General features: G+C 42.9%; 1 non-coding gene across 1 annotated transcript; it reads left to right on the top strand.

The window, feature by feature from the left end:
• Positions 1-19,181: 19,181 nt before the first annotated feature.
• Positions 19,182-19,288, top strand: LOC135967970 (U6 spliceosomal RNA). Its single transcript, XR_010582355.1, has one exon. It is a non-coding gene; the product is annotated as a U6 spliceosomal RNA (small nuclear RNA).
• The last annotated feature ends 224 nt before the right edge of the window (positions 19,289-19,512 follow it).

The following is a 19,512-nucleotide window of genomic DNA, read 5'->3' as shown; positions in this document are numbered from 1 at the left end:
AGGGTGCAGTGGCTCACGCCTGTAATCCCAGCACTTTCAGAGGCCGAGGCAGGCGGATCACGAGGTCAGGAAATCGAGACCATCCTGGCTAACATGGTGAAACCCCATCTCTACTAAAATAATACAAAAAACTAGCCGGGCATGGTGGTCGGTGACTGTAGTCCCAGCTACTCGGGAGGCTGAGGCGGGAGAACAGCGACAACCTGGGAGGTGGAGCTTGCAGTGAGTTGAGATTGGGCAACAGAGCCAGACTCCATCTCAAAAAAAAAATAAAATAAAATAAACAAATAAATAAAGTACATTTTGACTTTTAAACTCCTGCTACGGGCCAGGCTTGGTGGCTCATGCCTGTAATCCCAGAACTCTGGGAGGCCGAGACAGGTGGATTACCTGAGGTCGGGAGTCTGAGACCAGCCTGACCAACATGGAGAAACCCCGTCTCTACTAAAAATAAAAAATTAGCCAGGAGTGGCGGTGCACGCCTGTAATCTCAGCTACTGGGGAGGCTGAGGCAGGAGAATTGCTTGAACCCGGGAGGCAGAGGTTGCGGTGAACCAAGATCGTGCCATTGCACTCCAGTCTGGGCAAGAAGAGCGAAATTCCATCTAAAAGAAACAAAACAAAACAAAAAACTCCTGCCACAATTTTTTAAATCTTACATTAATGAAAACACAAGGATGCTGGGATTATTTACCTGGGGAGAGGGAGAAAAAACCAAAAAGGTCCTCTCAACACAGGAATGGAGCAAAGCTTTTAACATCTGCCTGTTACCTGTTTACTTCCTGTCCTGTTTTGATTTTGTTTTTTGAGAAGGAGTCTCGCTCTGTCGCCCAGGCTGGAGCACAGTGGGGCGATCTCGGCTCACTGCAAGCTCCGCCTCCCGGGTTCACGCTATTCTCCTGCCTCAGCCTCCCGAGTAGCTGGGACTACAGGTGCCCGCCACCACGCCCGGCTAAGTCTTTTGGATTTTTAGTAGAGACGGGGTTTCACCGTGTTAGCCAGGATGGTCTCGTTCTGCTGACCTTGTGATCCGCCCGCCTCAGCCTCCCAGAGTGCTGGGATTACAGGCGTGAGCCACCGCGCCTGGCCCTTTACTTCCTGTCTTATGGCCAGCTAGGATGACTGCAGTCAAGTAGGTCTGGTTTCTCTTAAAGAGCCAAATTCACCGCATTTAGAATTTTAATTTAAGTGGCAAGAAATGATCTCACGCATGCTGATTTCCCTTCTGAAAGGAATTAGGCTAATCAGCTATTATTGCACAAACACAATGGTACTCAAAATTTATTGTGGATCCCTCCCCTCCCATCCTCAGAATGGAAAAGCAAAAATAAATGTAGAGCCAGTACTACCCCTTCTTATGAAACACAGTAAGTTTCAATAGCATTGTCTTACTATGAAGAATACGTTCCTGAAAGTCGCACTTGAGTATTATTTATATCCCAGTTTGTTTCCAAAAGAGGTTCTGCAGCATACGACATAGTAATATAGGCCGGGCACAGCGGATCACACCTGTAATCCCAGCACTTTGGGAGGCCGAGGTAGGCAGATCGCTTGAGCCCAGGGGTTCGATACCAGCCTGGGCAACATGGCAAAATCCCACCTCTACAAAAAAAAAAAAAAAAAAAAATTAGTTGCATGTGGTGGTGGCGCACCTGTAGTCCCAGCTGCTCAGCAGGCTGAGGCAGGCAGGTCAATTGAGCCCAGAAGGTGAAGGCTGCAGTGAGCCATGATTGCACCACTGCACTCCAGCCTGGGTGACAGAGTGGACCCTATCTCAAAAAAACAAACAAAAAATGTGTGTGTGTATATGTATAAATACACACACACACACAGACACACACACATTATATATATATATATACACAGACACTATATATACACATATACTATATTTACACAACCTACATATAAATATATATACACTTATATACATATATAAACTACAACAAACAATTAGAGTAGAAAATTAAGTTGAAATAGTTTCAAAAGGACAGAAGGCATAAGCCATAAAAGCCTACTGAGGCCGGATGCAGTGCCTCACACATATAACCACAGCACTTTGGGAGGCTAAAACGGAAGGACCACTTAAGGTCAGGAGTTCAAGAACTGCCTAAGCAACAAAGTGAGACCTCATCTCTACAAAAAATAATTTTTTAAAACAGAGAGTCTATTGGCAAGCCGCGGTGGCTCATGCCTGTAATTCCAGTACTCTGGGAGGTCGAGGCGGGCGGATCATGAGGTCAAGAGATTGAGACCATCCTGGCCAACATGGTGAAACCCCATCTCTACTAAAAATACAAAAAATTAGCTGGGCGTGGTGGCACGTGCCTGTAGTCCCAGCTTCTTGGGAGGCTGAGGCAGGAGAATCACTTGAAACTGGACGGCAGAGGTTGCAGTGAAGCCGAGATCGCACCACTGCATTCCATCCTGGGCAACAAGAGCGAAACTCTATCTCAAAAAAAAAAAAAAGAAAAAAAAAGAAAAAAAAAGAAAAAGAAATTACAGAGCATATTGATGAAGTTTGGATATTTGTGCCTCCAAATCTCGTGTAAAAATATACTCCCAATGTTGAAGATGGAGCCTAGCAAAAGGTGTTTGGGTAATGGGGGCAGATCCCACATGAATGTCTTGGTGTTTTCCTTGTGGTAATGAGTGAGTTTCTTGCTGGTGTTAGTTCATGTGAGATCTGATTGGTAAAAGGAGCCGGCCATCTTGCTCCCTTCTCTCACCATGTGACACTCCTGGTCCCCATTCCCACTCCCCCATGAGTAAAAGTTTCCTCAGCCCAACGGTGTTGGTGTTATGCTTGTACAGCCGACAGAACTGTGAACCAAATAAATCTCTTTTCTTTATATTAATAATCTACCCAGTTTCAGGTATTCCTTTATAGCAACACAAAACAGACTAATACCGCTATATTTCTTGCCTTTCAGTATTTCACTCTCCTGATTTTCCTATTACCTCTTTGGCAGCACCTTTCTGATCACCCTATCAAACCTTTAAATGGTGAAGTTCCTCAGGTCTCTGGCCTAAGATGTCATCTTATTTCACGTGAAGCACTAGGCAATCTTATTCATTGTCCAAATTTCCATTACCAACTAAATTATAAAAATATAACAGAGAATCCCAAATTTTATCTATTTGTATCTGTCCTCAGGTTCAGGTATAAAACTCTGTATGCTACATAAACACTTTATTTTATTTTGAGACGGAGTCTCGCTCTGTTGCCCAGGCTGGAGTGCAGTTGCTCGATCTCGGCTCACTGCAACCTCCACCTCCAGGATTCAAGCAATTCTCCTGCCTCAGCCTCCCAAGGAGCTGGGATTACAGGTGTGTGCCACCACTTCCATCTAACGTTTTTTATTTTTAGTAGAGATGGGGTTTAGTCATGTTGCCCAGGTTGGTCTCAAACTCCTGGCCTCAAGTAATCCACTGACCTCAGCCTCCTAAAGTGCTAGGATTACAAGCGTGAGCCACTGCACTCAGCCTACATAGACACTTGAAACGCTCCACAATTTATGACAAAACCTGCTCTTCCTGCTCTTTCCATATATTGGTAATGATATTTTCAATGACACATGGCTCATGCAACACACCTAGTATACATAATCTTTGACCACTTCAAACCTTACTCCCTAACCTCACTTTTTTTTTTTTTTGAGATGGAGTCTCACTCTATCGCCCAGGCTAGAGTACAGTGGCATGATCTCGGCTCACTGCAAGCTCCACCTCCCAAGTTCATGCCATTCTCCTGCCTCAGCCTCCCGAGTAGCGGGGACTACAGGCACCCGCCACCATGCCCGGCCAATTTTTTGCATTTTTGGTAGATACGGGGTTTCACCGTGTTAGCCAGGATGGTCTCGATCTCCTGACCTTGTGATCCGCCTGCCTCGGCCTCCCAAAGTGCTGGGATTACATGCCAGAGCCACCGCGCCCAGCCCTAACCTCACTTTTAATCCATAACTATATTGTGCCCTTCCTCTTCCTCAATACTGGTGAGATCTGCCTATCTCTCTCCATCTCCACTATTACCCTACTTAAAGCCAGCATCGCCTTTCATCAGGACCACTTCAGTCACCTCTTAAATGCAGTAGTCGCCCAGTTATCCATGGGAGAAACATTCTAAGAACCCCAGTGGATGTCTGAAATGACAAATGGTACTGAGCACTTGATTCTGTTTTTTGTTATACATACATACCTATAAAAAAGTGTAATTTACATTTTAGGCATAGTAACAGATTAAAAACAATAATAAAATAGAACAGACTGGGTGTAGTGGCTCACACCTATAATCCCAGGACTTTGGGAGGCTGAGGGGGGCAGATCACCTCAGGTCAGGAGTAAGAGACCAGTCTGGCCAACATGGTGAAACCGCATTTCTACTAAAAAGACAAAAAAATCAGCTGAGTGTGGTGGTGCACACCTGCAGTCCCACCTAAGCAGGAGGCTAAGGCACAAAATATCAATTGAACCCGGGAGGTTGCAATGAGCTAAGATCGTGCTACTGTACTCCAGTCTGGGTGACAGAGAGAGACTCCACCTCAAAAAAATTTTTAAAATAAAAAAAAAAATTGTAACAATTTACTATGAAAAAGTTACGTGAATGTGGTCTCTCTCAAAATACAGTCTGCATAAAAACCACCATATACGGCCGGGCACGGTGGCTCAAGCCTGTAATCCCAGCACTTTGGGAGGCTGAGACGGGTGGATCACGATGTCAGGAGATTGAGACCATCCTGGCTAACCCAGTGAAACCCCGTCTCTACTAAAAAAATACAAAAAACTAGCCGGGCGAGGTGGCGGGCGCCTGTAGTCCCAGCTACTCGGGAGGCTGAGGCAGGAGAATGGCGTAAACCCGGGAGGCGGAGCTTGCAGTGAGCTGAGATCCGGCCACTGCACTCCAGCCTGGGCGACAGAGTGAGACTCCGTCTCAAAAAACAAAAAAAAACAAAAAAAAAACAAAAAAAAACCCCACCATATACACAATGGTGGTCCCATGAGATTAAATGGAAGTGAACAATTCCTATTGCCTAGTGACATAGTGATGTAATAGCCATAGTAACATGACAGAGCAATTTTTAAACTAAATGTAGTGTACATTAACTGTACAATGTTTATAAAGTCTACGGTAGTTGTAGCAGTCCATTCTCTCACTGCTATAAAGAACTACCCAAGACTGGGCAATTTATAAAGATAAGAGGTTTAATTGACTCACAGTTCCACATGGCTGAGAAGACCTCAGGAAACTTTCAATCACGGTGGGAGGGGAAGCAAGCACGTCTTATATGGCAGCAAGCAAGAGAAAGAGAATCTGTACGTAGGAAAACACTGCCACTTTCAAAACCATCAGATCTCAAGAGAATTCACTCACTGTCACGAGAACAGGATGGGGGAAACTACCCCTCTTATCCAGTCACCTCCCTCCTTCAACACATTGGGATTACAATTCGAGATGAGATTTGGGTGGGGATACACAGCCAAACCCTATCAGTAATGTACAATAATGTCCCAGGCTTTCACATTCACTCACCACTTACTAACTGACTCACCCAGAGCAACTTCTAGTGCTGCCAGCTTCATTCATGTTAAGTCCTATACAAGTGCATTTTTTTTCCTTTCATACCATTATTTTAGCTGTACCTTTTATATGTTTAAAAACACAAATACTTACCATTATGGTAAGTTGCTTACAGGATTCAGTAATGAAATGTACAAGTTTGCAGCCTAGGAGCAATAGGCTATACCATGTAGCCTAGGTATGTAGTAGGCTATACAATATAGCTTTGTTTAAGAACATTCTAAGATGATTGTGCAATGACAGAATCACCTAATGAGGTATTTCTAAGAAAATACCTCCCTCCTGCATTACACAACACATGATTCTACCTCACTGTACTCTACTCACCTATTTTCAGAGGGGTTGACCATGGGGAACTAAAATCAAGGAAAGAAAAACCGCAGATAATGGAAAATGACTGTAGTCTCTTAATATTCACTCTTAACCAACTATCACCAATCTGCAGAATGAACTTTTCACAACAAAACGAACTTCAGAAATGCACATCCAAATATACCACTGCCCACTTAAAAACACTTCAATAGGCCAGGCACCGTGGCTCAAACCTGTAATCCCAGCACTTTGGGAGGCTGATCATGAGGTCAAGAGATCGAGACCATCGTGGCCAACATGATGAAAACCCATCTCTACTAAAAATACAAAAATCATCTGGGTGTGGTGGTGCGCACCTGTAGTCCCAGCTACTTGGGGCGCTGTGGCAAGAATATGGCATGAACCCAGGAGAAGCAGGTTGCACTGAGCCGAGATTACACCACTGCGCTCCAGCCTGGTGACAGAGCGAGAATCTGTCTCAGAAACAAAAAAATAAAACAACAACAACAAAAAACCACTTCAATAGTTTCCCTATATCATATAACCCTTTCTTACCTCCACAACCTTCCCTCCTTCCAACATTTCACTTTATGGGCAATACTAGCTTTTCCTTCTTTCAATTCTATAAATTCTCCAGAGCTCATTCCCACTTCAAAGGCTTTTAAGTGGTTGTTTTTACGCTAAATGGAATATTATTATTGCCTGTACCCTCTTTTGCAGCTGGATAACTTCTATCTATCTCTCTGGTCCTTGCTTAAAGTCACTTCATCAAAGACAGTGTCTCTGAATCTCCAGATGAGGTCAGGTGCCATATGATGATTTACCTATGCTTCCTTCTTGGGATATATTACAATTACAATTAACTATTTACGCAATTAAACTAACTCCTCTGCTAGATTATAAGCTCCATTTTATGGCTGTAGCTACCCCTAACATCAGGCACAGTCTCCAGGCACAATAACTCAAAAACTACATGATGAAGGGACAAAAGGAACAAAACCACAAACATCCCATCGCTGCTATAATAAAGAAAAAAAAAGAAAGAAAAATTTTAATTTTCAAAAATAGGCCAGATTCGATGGCTCATGCCTGTAATTCCAGCATTCTGGGAGGCCAAGGTGGGTGGATGACGTAAGGTCAGAAGTTCAAAACAAGCCTGGCAAACATGGCGAAACCCCATCACTACTAAAAATGCAAAACTTAGGCTGGGCACAGTGTCTCATACCTGTAATCTCAGCACTCTGGGAGGCCAAGCAGGTGGATCACAAGGTCAAGAGATCGAGACCATCCTGGTCAATATGGTTAAACCCCATCTCTACTAAAAAATACAAAAAACTAGCCGGGCGAGGTGGCGGGCGCCTGTAGTCCCAGCTACTCGGGAGGCTGAGGCATGAGAATGGCGTGAACCCGGGAGGCGGAGCTTGCAGTGAGCTGAGATCCGGCCACTGCACTCCAGCCTGGGTGACAGAGCGAGACTCCATCTCAAAAAAAAAAAAAAAAAAAAAAAAAAAAAAATCTTTCTACATATATTTTCATGTCTTGAAGATAAAGTATATAAATGATATAAAGGACAAAAGTAATTTATAAATGCTATATCTTACATTATTTGCTTTGGCTCTCTAGAAGTGATTATATTGAATTTTTTCTCAAATCTTTCTGCTTAATTGCTGTCCAAAATATAGTATTATGGTGTCATCGAAATTATATAAAAATGAGGCCAGGCGCGGTGGCTCAAGCCTGTAATCCCAGCACTTTGGGAGGCCGAGACGGGTGGATCATGAGGTCAGGAGATCGAAACCATCCTGGCTAACACGGTGAAACCCCGTCTCTACTAAAAAATACAAAAAACTAGCCGGGCGAGGTGGCGGGCGCCTGTAGTCCCAGCTACTTGGGAGGCTGAGGCAGGAGAATGGCGTAAACACGGGAGGCGGAGCTTGCAGTGAGCTGAGATCCGGCCACTGCACTCCAGCCTGGGCGACAGAGCAAGACTCCGTCTCAAAAAAAAAAAAAAAAAAAAAAAAGAAATTATATAAAAATGAATATTGAGTTTTTTTTTTTTTTTTTTTTTTTTTTTTGACAGTCTCTCTCTTTGTCGCCCAGTCTGGAGTGCAGTGGCGTGATCTCGCCTCACTGCAGCCTCCACCTCTGAGGTTCAAGTGATTCTCCTGCCTCAGCCTCGGAGTAGCTGGGACTACAGGCATGCACCACCATACCCAGCTAATGGGCGTGATCCGCCCATCTCGGCCTCCCAAAGTGCTGGGATTACAGGCTTGAGCCACCGCGCCCGGCCAAGATATTTTATATAACCATTTATAACCATAAAACTTTTATAAAAGTCTGGCCGGCTGCAGTGGCTCTCACTTGTAATCCCAGCACTTCGGGAGGCTGAGGCGGGTGGATCACTTGAGGTTAGGAGTTCAAGACCAGCCTAGGCAACATGGTAAAACCCCATCTCTACTAAAAATACAAAAAATTCGCTGGACGTGTTTACTATTAGCAATTTAAATCCAACAATATATAAGAAGAATAGGCCAGTTGCGGTGGCCCACACGGATTATGAAAGTAATCCCAGCACTTTCGGAGGCCAAGGAGGGAGGATCATTTGAGGTCAGGAGACCTGCCTGGCCAACATGGTGAAACCCTGTCTCCAAAAAAAAAAAAAAACGAACTGAGCATGGTGGCACGTGCCTGTAATCCCAGCTGCTTGGGAGGCTGAGGCAGGAGAGTCACTTGAACCCAAGAGGCGGAGGTTATAGTGAGCAGAGATTGCACCACTGTACCCATCTCCAAAAATAATAATAATAATAATACACCATGACACCAAATGGCATTTAGTACAACATTTGAAAATAAAACAATGAAATTTACATTAATATCTTTAAATATATAGCATTATCTCAATAGATACAGAAAAAGCTTTTGAGAAAACTCAATATGCATTCATGACATAAACCCTCAGGAAGCGAGGGCTAGACCTTACTCAACTGTGTATTCTCCATGGCATGGCATGACTATTCCTCTTGGGATCTGTGACTGTAACTATCTTTTCAATGGGAGTCATGTGGGCTTCTGTTGGCCTTGTCATATCTAAATAGTAATGAAACCTATATTTGAAAACAATCTGATAAAGTTCATCAATAAAACCCCTACAGCTGACTTATAATTAATGGTGTAACACAGAATGCTCTCCTCCAAGAATGAAAACAAGATTAAGTCCACTCTGTAAGGGAAGAGAAGAAAAGGAATTACAACGGGAAAAAAGAGAGAAAACTGTGTTTTATGACAATCACCTATTAGAAAATCTAAGAAATCTACCTAAAAAACTAGTAGAATTAATAGGACTTAAGTAAGGTTGTAAGAAACAGGTTAATATACAAAAATTCAATTTCCAACCAAAAATGAGAAAATGTTATAATACTTTATAATTGCTGAAAAATGTATTTAATATTTTAAAATACAAATAGCATCAAAAAAGAACAAACTATTTAAAAATAAAAATAATTTTAGGCCAGGCATGGTGACTCATGCCTGTAATCCCAGCACTTTGGGAGGCTGAAGCAGGCAGATCATTTGAGATCAGGAGTTGACCAGCCTGGCCAACATGGTGAAATCCCATCTCTACTAAAATTATAAAAATTAGCTGGGCTTAGTGGTACATGCCTGTAATCCCAGCTGCTTGGGAGGCTGAGGCAGGAGAATTGTTTGAACCCAGGGGATATAGTGAGCCAAGACTGTGCCACTGCACTCCAGCTAGGCGACAGAGTGAGACTCCGTCTCAACAAAAGGAAAAAAAATAAGTAATTTTAAAAACAGACCAAAGTCTAAAAGCAACAAACGACTGCTCAGGAATAACAAAAAAGACCTAATAAATGGAGAGAGATACTATACTAATGATTAAGACTCAATGGTTGTTAAGATGTCAGTTCTCCTTAAACTGATCAGCAGATTCAAGACAATTACAATCATGATCCCATCAGCCTTTTTTGGAGAAGAGAGAAAAGAGATTATTAAAATTGATACGGAAATGTGAAGGACGTAGAATATGCAGAACTTCGAAAAAGAAGAAAAAGGTTTAAGGACTTGCAATTCTGACTTCAAGACAATATAAAGTTACAAACTAATCAGAATAGTCTAACTGAGCTAGACAAACAGATTTTTGGAGCAGAAGGAAGATTTCTGAAAGAGATCCCACTTATGCAGCCACAGGATGTTCCCAAAGCAACCCAGCGAGAAAAGGAGACTCTTTTCAACAAATGGTGAAAAACAACTGGCCAGCCATATGCAAAAACTCAAACCTACAAAAATAACTGCAGATGCATCACAGACCTAATACAAATTAGCAAAAGTAAAGCCTTTAGAGGAAATCAAGGAAACTACCTTCATGACTTCGAGGTTAGGCAAAAGTGTCTTAGCTCACAACAAGCAGTAACTACAAAAAAAACACTGATAATTAAATTTATCAGACATAAATATTTCTATTCATCAAAAGGTACAGTTAAAATAAATAGGTAAACCACATAGACTTGGGGAAAGTATTTACAAAACATTTATCTAACAAAGGATGAGTATTTAGGACATATAAACACCTTCTACAACTCAAATAGATGAAAAAAAGAAAACAAAGAACACTAAAGGCTAAATGAACAAACTCATCACCAATGAGAGCACACAAATTGTCAACACACAAGCTAAACGTGCTCAATATCACCAGTTCTCATGAAAATGTAAACTGAAACCACAATGATACCACTTCCGGTCAAGACGGCATGAATAAGGGGACCAGATTTAGCCTTCTTGTGTGAAATAATAAAAATCTAATAAAAGGAATGAAACAACAACACTGAAGATATTGGACAAGTAACAAAAGACAGTGACCCCTGGAAGACAAAAAACAAACAGGCTGCACGCATGCCCAGCTTACTGCCTTGAGAGAGTTTCCAGGTCGTGGAACAGGGAGGAGGAACCCAGGCAGAGCATGTGGTCTCCCCAAGTTGAGGAAATGGAGCTGGAAGTCCAAGGAGGCCAAGGTGCCTAGAGCTCACAAGGGAAACCAGCACTGAGTAGACAGCTGGAGAGAGAGAGAGAAATGAAGAGATCTACAAAGGCTCACCCTAGAACTTTTGGTTGAATGACAAATCAGCACTTGCAATGTAAAGGAGCTATCCAAGGGCAAGGTGAGAAATCCCCAAAAGAATTAGAGGTAATAGCATCCAGAACTGACATAAGGATGTGAATAGTACCCGTACCCAAAATCCAAAAGGAAATGATGTGATGTAATTAATATCACATTGGAGATATGACATCGGAGTACTAGGAAAGAAAAGTCTTCAGAAGGAGGAAAAACTTAACCCTAAACACAGCCCTGGTCCAATCAAAGAAAACATAAAAGACCCAACAGAAAGAAACTGTTTTCAAGCAACTGAATAATACCACAGAACAAAGTCCACAAATATTTTTAAAAGGCAAACAAAACTAGAGAAACGAGAAAACAAGGTAAAATTCCCACTGGTTAAAAAGTCAATCAAAATTTATAAGATTTACATACAAGCAGGAAATTACACCCCACAATGAAACAAAAAACAAACCAATTTTGAAATGAAACAGAAAATAGAATTAGCACACAAGTCCTTTAAAACAATTATGATGATATTTCATTGATCGGAAGGCTAGAAGAAACAAACATATTAAGTAAAAATATGAAATATTTTTAAAATTTGAACTTCTATAGATGAAAAATTACAAAGTCTAAGATGAAAAATACGCTTGGAAATTTACAACACGTGAAACCAAACTTACTAACCTAAATGAAACACAGAAAAAAAAACACTAAAAAATGTAATACGTGATAATTGAAATAACTTCAAGAGGCCAAACATACTTGTAACCAGAGCCACAAAACAGGAGATAATATAGAAAAAAAAATCTTTAGAAATCGTGGCCAAAAACTTTCATGTTTGATGGAAATTATAAGTATATATAACATGGCACTCTATTGATCAACTATCAGTCACTAGAAACATGAAGAAAAGTGGCTGAGTGCAGTGGCTCATGCCTGTAATCCCAGCACTTTGGGAGGCCGAGGTGGGAAAATCTCTTTAGGCCAGGAGTTTGAGACCAGTGTGGGCAACATTGCAGAACACCGTCTCTAAAAAAACAAAAAAACAAAAAAACAACAAAAAAAACAAAAAACACATACACATGAAAAATGGCCTGGCCTTGTGGCTGACACCTGTAATCCCAGCACTTTGGGAGATTGAGGCCAGCAGGTCACCTGAGGTCAGGAGTTCGAGACCAGCCTGACCAACATGGACAAACCCTCTCTCTACTAAAAATACAAAATTAGATGGGCATGGTGGCGCATGCCTGTAATCCCAGCTACTTGGGAAACTGAGGCAGGAGAATTGCTTGAACCAGGGAGACGGAGATTGCAGTGAGCCGAGATTGTGCCACTGCACTCCAGCCTGGGCAACAAGAGGGAAACTCCGTCTCAAAAAAAAAAAAAAAAACCACACACACACACACACACAAAAATTAGCCACGGGTAGTGACACACATCTGTGGTCCTTCCAGCTAAGGCAGGAGGAGGTTGAGGCCATAGTGAGCCATGATTGTGACACTGCACTCCAGCCCAGGTGATAGAGTAAAAGCCCATCTCCAAAAACTAAGGTAAACCAGGACCAAAACGACTAAAATCAGAAATTAAAATTCTAATGCAGCCAAAGAAAAAGATCTTATCACACAATACAAAATCAAAAGAAAGTTGAAATCGTTATAATACTATCATGTAAAGTAGACAAAAATAAAAATTTTATCAGGAAAAACGATCATCTTTTATATACATTAAGGGTTTAATTCATCAAGAACACACACAAATCCTAAGCATTTATTTACCTATTAATAACAGGGTTTCAAAATAAATAAAGCAAAAATGAAAGTAGGAACTGTAAGAAGAAATGAAAGAATCTACAATTATATTTTATTTTATTTTTTTTTGAGACGGAGTCTCGCTCTGTCACCCAGGTTGGAGTGCAGTGGCTGGATCTCAGCTCACTGCAAGCTCCGCCCCCCGGGTTTATGCCATTCTCCTGCCTCAGCCTCCTGAGTAGCTGGGACTACAGGCGCCCTCCACCTCGCCGGGCTAGTTTTTTGTATTTTTTAGTAGAGACAGGGTTTCACCGCGTTAGCCAGGATGGTCTTGATCTCCTGACCTCGTGATCCACCCGTCTCCGCCTCCCAGAGTGCTGGGATTACGGGCTTGACCCACCGTGCCCGGCCAGCATCTGCAACTATATTTTAAAATTTCAGCAAACCTCTCTTTGTGATAGAACCAGGTCAGCCGTGGCAATTCACACCTGTTATCCCTGAACTCTGGGAGCCCGAGACAGGATTGCTTGAGCACAAGAGTTCAAGACCCACCTGAGCAACACAGGGAGACCCTGTCTCTACAAAAAGATTTTAAAAAACTAAGTGGGTGGGCCGGGCGTGTTGGCTCACACCTGTAATCCCAGCACTTTGGGAGCCTGAGGCAGGCGGATCACCTGAGGTCAGGAATTTGAGTCCAGCATGGCCAAAATGGTGAAACCCTGTCTCTACTAAAAATACAAAAATTAGCTGGGCGTGGTGGCGCACAACAGTAATCCTAGCTACTCGGGAGGCTGAGGTAGAAGAATCACTTGAAACCAGGAGGTGGAGGTTGCAGTGAGCAGAGATCGCACCATTGCACTCCAGCCTGGGCAACAGAGCGAGATTCCATCTCAAAAAATAAAAAATAAAAAAAATTTGCTGGGTGTGGTAGCATATGCCTGTAGACCCAGCTACTGGGGAGGCTGAGGTGGGAGGATCACTTGAGCCCAGGGGGTGGAGGCTCAGTGAGTTATGATCGTACATGTCACTGCACTCCAGCCTAGGTGACAGAGTGACATCACGTTCAAAGAAAAGGAATGATAATAATAATAATAGGAACAGTAGACAGAGAATCAGTAAGGATACAGAAGCTTGAATAACACCATTAACCAGACTGACGTAACTACAGAATACTCTGCACAAACTACCAGAATACAAATTCTGTTCAAGTGCATTTGGAACACTTACCAAGATATACTATATTCGAACCAGAAAAACAACTCGTGGTAAATTTAAGAGGTTGCAAGTCTTATCACGAGTTTTTTTCTTACCACTGTGTTATTAATTTAGAAATCAGTGACGGAAAAAAAAAATCAATAGACAATCCCAATATTTGGAATCAAAACATACTTTTAAAATAACCAATGGGGACCGGGAGCAGTGGTTCACTCCTGTAATTCCAGCACTTTGGGAGGTCGAGGCAGGTGGATCACAAGGTGGGGAGTTCAAGACCAGTGTGGCCAAGATGGGGAAACCCCGTCTCTACTACAAATACAACAATTAGCCTGGCATGGTAGCAGGCACCTGTAACCGTAGCTACTCAGGAGGCTGAGGCAGAGAATTGCTTGAACCCGGGAGGTGGCGGTTGCAGTGAGCCAAGATCCAGCGGCTGCACTCCAGCCTGAGCGACAGAGCAAGAATCTGTCTCAAAATATAAAATAAATAAATAAATAAATACATTAAATAAAATAACCAACGGGTTAAAAAAAAGACAAAAATATCAAGTATTTTTAAGACAGTTAAAGCAGTAATTGAAAGAGAAATTTATACAATTACACGACTATATTAGAAATCAGTGACTTCATCTTTTCCTTAAGAAACTAGAAGAGCAAAAGAAAGAAAGATCGAGCAGAAGTCAATGAAACAGAAACAGAAAAATAGGGCACACTCAATGAAATCAAAGGTTAGACTTACACTTCTGGGAGGATGGACCGGACATACTTTGCCCTATTCCTCCCACTAAGTACAAATTTAAAAAGTGAATATTGTAAATGAAACGAACATTCTCTGAAAGGTGGAGAGAAGGCAAATTAGTTCAGGATCACAAGACACAAGGCACAGTAGAGCAGTAAATTCCCTGGGTATTCTTCTTGACTAATGTATCCTACTCCTGAAATGCAAGAAGTGAGTACATCAGGAACACCGATGGGCACAGACCAATACAATTCCCAACAGGGCCGGGCGCGGTGGCTCAGGCCTATAATCCCAGCACTTCGGGAGGCCGAGGCGGGTGGATCACCTGAGGTCAGGAGTTGGAGACCAGCCTGGCCAATCTGGCAAAATCCCGTCTCCACTAAAAATAAAATTTAGCCGGTCGTGTTGGCCGGCGCCTATAATCCCAGCTACTCCGGAGGCTGAGGGACGAGAACCGCTTGAACTCGGGAGGCGGAGGTTGCAGTGAGCAGAGATCGCGCCGCTGCACTCCAGTCTGGGTGATAGAGAGAGACTGTCTCCAAAAAAAAAAAAAAAAAAAAAGAAGCCCCAAGCCCCAACAAAGGCCTTCTCTCTCCGGACCAAATTACCAGTAAAGTGGGATGTTCACCAGAAAGAAAACTTTTGAAGAAGAACTGCTCAAATCCAGCATCACACCACAGAAAACCTAGCCCCACCCATACCAGCAATGATCGCATGGGAACTAGATATCCACCCTCATGAGACTGTCATGAAAACAACCCTAGATTCCCACCAGGTGGTGTCACAGCAAATTAAGCAGGGGACTGGAACTTTCATTCCAAATGGCTAGTTAATGAGCATCCCCTCCCCACCGTGTCAGTGAAGAAACGTGGGGAGGCCTGGCCTTCACCACCATCTGCCAGTAATAAGGCATCCCTCCCTGTTCTCACTGGAGCGGTAGCAGAGAAGACCTAGGAGAGAGTCAGGACTTTCACCTACACACAGTAACAAATGAGGTCACACCCACCACGGAGATCAGGTGGGAGCCACAACTCTCACCTCTGCAAAGAAATGAAAGGGAGGCCGGCCATGGTGGCTCACGCCTGTAATCCCAGCACTTTGGGAGGCCGCGGCAGGTGGATCACGAGGTCAGGAGATGGAGACCATCCTGGCTAACACAGTGAAACCCCATCTCTAGGAAAAATACAAAAAAGTTAGCTGGGCGTGGCGGCGGGCGCCTGTAGTCCCAGGTACCCCAGAGGCTGAGGCAGGAGAATGGCGTGAACCCGGGAGGCGGAATCTGCAGTGAGCCGAGATCCCGCCACTGAACTCCAGGCTGGGTGACAGAGCGAGACTCCGTCTCAAAAAAAAAAAAAAAAAAAGGGAACTAAAAGGGAGTTTACCTCAAATGTCAACATAAACAAGGTAGAGAACCTGAACTTTATCCCCAACCTGGCTTAAAAAGGAGGCACCAACACTCTGCTCCTGTTAGATCAGTGTAAGAGAACACTAGTTAAAACAGTTGTTTAAGCTGCATAGTCTCATGACAACACAAAAATGCGCAGGTTTCAATCAAAAGTTATTTGTGATACCAAAAAGATACCAAGATTTGGGAAGATTTCAAACTGAATGGAAAAAGGCAAAAAACAAATGCAAACATTGATATATCTTATTTCTAATATCTCACAGATACATCAGAATTAACTGAAAAAACCCTTTTTTTTGTTTTTTCGTGGTTGTTTTTTGTTTTTTGAGATGGAGTCTCGCTCTGCTGCCCAAGCTGGAGTGCACTGGCATTATCTCTGCTCATCTCCCAAGTTCAAGCCATTCTCCTGCCTCAGCCTCCTGAGTAGCAGGGATTACAGGTGCCGCCATCATGTCTGGCTAATTTTTGTGTTTCTAGTAGAGACAGGCTTTTGCCATGTTGGCCAGGCTGGCTTCAAACCCTGACCCCAGGTGACTAACCCATCTTGGCCTCCCCAAAAAAATGTTTCGGCCAGACACGGTGGCTCATGCCTGTAATCCCATCACTTTGGGAGGCCGAGGTGGGTGAATTACCTCAGGTCAGGAGTTTGAGAACAGCCTGACCAACATGGACAGACTCCGTCTCTACTAAAATTAGCCGGTGTGGTGGCGCATGCCTGTAATCCCAGCTACTTAGGAGGCTGAGGCAGGAGAATCGCTTGAACCTGGGAGGCAGAGGTTGCGGTGAGCCAAGATCGCGCCATTGCACTTCAGCCTAGGCAACAAGAGCAAAACTTTGTCTCAAAAAAAGAAGAAAAACAATTTCAGTGGAACAAATATCCAAACAATATCAACGAACTAAAACAAACAGATATAAAGCACAATAAAGAAAAATGGTTTTGGCATAGTGAATTGGGGTAGAAAAAAAATACAACAAGAAAAATGGAATTCCAAAAATGTTCAAGTAACCCAAATGAAAGCAGGAAAAAGAACAATCAAAAAACAAAAACTTAAATGAGGCATGGTGGCTAAGGCCTGTAATTCTAGCACTTTGGGAGGCCATGGTGGGTGAATTATCTAAGGCCGGGAATTCAAGACCAGCCTGGCCAACATAGTGAAACCCCATCTCTGCTAAAAATATAAAAAGTAGCTGGGCGTGGTGGCACATGCCTGTAATCCCAGCTACTTGGGAGACTGAGGCATAAGAACTGCTTGAACCCGGGAGGCAGAGGTTGCAGTAGGCCAAGATTGAGCCACTACCCTCCAGCCTAGGCAAGAGTAAGACTTTGTTCCAAAAAATAAAAAAGGGACTCTGACAACATCTGTAACTACGTAAATGACCTAAACACCTAAATACAGCAAATAAAAGACAAAAACTGGCCAGGTGCAGTGGTTCATGACCGTAATCCCAGCACTTTGGGAGGCCGAGGAGAGCAGATCATTTGAGGTTCGGGGTTCGAGACCAGCCTGGCCAACATGGTGCAAATCTGTCTCTACTAAAAATACAAAAACAAAATTTATCCAGGTGTGGTGGTAGGCACCTGCAATAGCTACTCTGGAGGCTGAGGCAGGAGAATCATTTGAACCCACTAGGTGGAGGTTGCAGTGAGCCAAGATCATACCACTGGACTCCACCCTGAGTGACAGAGCGACACTCCGTCTCAAAAAAAAAAAGACAAAGATTGACAAACTGGATTTTAAAAACTAACCTAAAGCCAAGCATGGTGGCTCACGCCTGTAATGCCAGCACTTTGGGAGGCCATGACAGGAGGGTCTCTTGAGCCCAGGAGTTCGAGACCAGGCTGGGCAACATAACAAGACCTCATCTCTACAAATAATAAAAAAATAAGTCAGGTGTGATGGTGCACATGTGTGGTCCCAATTACTTGGGAGGCTGAGGTGGGGGAAATGTTTGAGCCCAGAAGGTCCAGGCTGCAGTAAACCGCAATTGTGCCACTACAGTCCAGCCTGGGTGACAGAGCAAGACCATGTCTCAAAAAAAAAAAGGCCAGGCACGGTGGCTCACACCTGTAATCCCAGCACTTTGGGAGGCTGAGGAAGGCAGATCACAAGGTCAAGTGTTCGAGACCAGCTTGGTCAACGTAGTGAAACCCCATCTCTACTAAAAATATTTAAAAAACCAGGTATGGTGGCGGGCACCTGTAATCCCAGCTACTCAGGAGGCTGAGGCAGGAGAATCACTTCAACCCGGGAGGCAGAGGTTGCAGTGAACCAAGATGATGCCATTGCACTCCAGCCCAGGTGACAGTGCAAGATTCCATCTCAAAAAAAAAAAAAAAAGAAAGAAAGAAAACATAACCTAACACTATTTTGTGTACAAGAAATTTACTTCGAATATAACAATCTAAGCAGGTTGAAAGCAAAGAAAAAATTAAAAACGTATATGATGCAAACATTAATTAAAGAAATGCTAGATGACAATATCAGAAACAGTATACTTCAGAACAAAGAAAAAGTACTAGAGACTAAGAAGGAAATTATTTATTGAGAGAAGGGTCAATCCACCAAAAGGACATAACATTCCTGAATGTGTATGCACCAAAAAACAAGACTACAAACTATGTGAAAGAAAACCTGATGGAACAGAATGGAGAAATGCATAAATCCACTAGAGAGACTTCAATATTTCCCTGTAACAACTGTTAAAACTACACATATATTCACAGCAAGAATATTTAATTCAACCCCATGAACTAACTGCATCCATGGATATTAACAGAACATTGCACCCACCAAGAGTAGAATACTTTTTTTTTTTTCTTCAGACAGTCTCACTCTGTCGCTCAGGCTGGAGTACAGTGGTGCGATCTCAGCTCACTGCAACCTCTGCTTCCTGGGTTCAAGCATTTCTCCCGCCTCAGCTTCCCAAGTAGCTGAGACTACAGGCATGTGCCACCATGCCCGGCTAATTTTTGTATTTTTTTGTAGTAGAGACAGGGAGACTCTGTATCAAAAAAAGAAAAAGAAAATAGCCAAAAGTGATGAACAGAGGATATATAAAGGTACTAGTTTGCTTGTCTCAGCAGCACATATACCAAAATTGAATCAATACAGAGAAGATTAGCATGCTCCCTGAAAAGTGATGACATGAAAATTCTTAAAGTGTTCCCTGTTTTTTTAAAAAAAGATACCAAATAAGCACCTGAAAAGATGGTCAATATCATTAGCCACTAAGTAAATACATATTAAAAACACAATGAGGCATGTGTAGTGGCCTGTAATCCCAGCACTTTAGGAGACCAGTCTGGAGCATGGCTTGAGCTCAGAAGTTCTAAACCGGCCTGAGCAACATAGCAAGACCCCATCTCCTCAGAAATGTATTTTAAAAAACACTGGCTGGG

This window comes from Macaca fascicularis, chromosome 16, assembly GCF_037993035.2.
Source record: "Macaca fascicularis isolate 582-1 chromosome 16, T2T-MFA8v1.1".
Taxonomy (NCBI): Eukaryota; Metazoa; Chordata; class Mammalia; order Primates; family Cercopithecidae; genus Macaca; species Macaca fascicularis.
The sequence above is the reverse complement of the archived record's forward strand: the minus strand, read 5'-3'. Positions and strand labels throughout refer to the sequence as shown.